The following is a 1,248-nucleotide window of genomic DNA, read 5'->3' as shown; positions in this document are numbered from 1 at the left end:
GAGTTCAAGTCTTTCCTGTAACACATACAAGTGGTCCTGGGCTTTCAGTGTTTCAGGGAACTTTCTAACACTATAAGTTATAGAGAGGTGGCTGTTCTATGTTGGTAGAGGGAATTTCTTCCCTGGAAGTTCCCTATGGCAGTGAAATCACAGTTCAAGTCCAAAAAGATGGGTTCATTCATTTTTCTTAATGGCTTCAAATAATTTTGCTCCTTCTGCCATCCCTTCCTTTTTGAGGGGTGTGAAATGGTAATTGCTATATGTAACCAGGGGATCAAATTCCAAAAACCAATGAGTCTCCTTATTGGTTGAGGTTGATTAATCAATGTTCTAAGGCTCCATGAAGGGGTGGAGATGGTGAGAGCTTCAGAAGAGGGGAGATCCCTGTTCTTTCCTTCTAGCTTTGAGAGAGAAGACACATGGTTCTAGAATCTCTTCAAGGAAAAGTTCCTGAAAATAGAGAAGGACTCTGGGAAGAGGCCAACATATAGAGGAATCAGTACCTTGATCATATCTCTATTTCCACCTTACCACACTAAAGACTTCAGGAAATTTCTACCTGGGTGAGTTCTGGGACTCTTATTCTTGGTTGAGCTGAGATATCTTGTTATCAATAGAAGAGCTCATTCACTCTGTATACTTTCTGTTATATTCTCATCTGCATGACTTCTGTGATTTCTTTTTGCTCTTGGCTCAGATAAGTGGGTTTATTTGTTATTCACTATGTGTGGTCTTTGTGGAACTGGAGTTTAGTGGGAAGGGAACCAAGCCATGGATATAAAACCTGGGGTATTCCTTCCCCATTAATGGACTACAATCAGAAATACAACTTAAATTTATTTTCTCTAGACTAAAGAATACTTAAAAGAGCAGATAAATATAATTCTAGCCTAGTGCCCTCTCTCTGAGGAGAGCAGAGTGACCAGCTTCATGGCCCTAGTTTCCTGCTTTCCTGGCAGGAAATCTAAATCTCCCTTGGAGAAGGGTGAGTGGAAGAGAATCTAGAGATTTCATGCCTCCCTGAGGACTACATCTGTATAGACCCATACAGGACCTATATAGGCAACACGCACAAATACCTTGCATATAATGTCCAGAATGTGAAACAGAATGACCCTCTCTGGACTAAGCTAGGTTGATTTTCAGATCTCTCTGTCTCTGTCTCTGTCTCTGTCTCTGTCTCTGTCTCTCTCTCTCTCACACACACACACACACACACACACACACACACACACACACACACACACA

Source organism: Vombatus ursinus, unplaced genomic scaffold, assembly GCF_900497805.2.
Source record: "Vombatus ursinus unplaced genomic scaffold, bare-nosed wombat genome assembly UNPS02014772.1, whole genome shotgun sequence".
Classification (NCBI taxonomy): Eukaryota; Metazoa; Chordata; class Mammalia; order Diprotodontia; family Vombatidae; genus Vombatus; species Vombatus ursinus.
Note: the sequence above shows the minus strand (reverse complement) of the source record.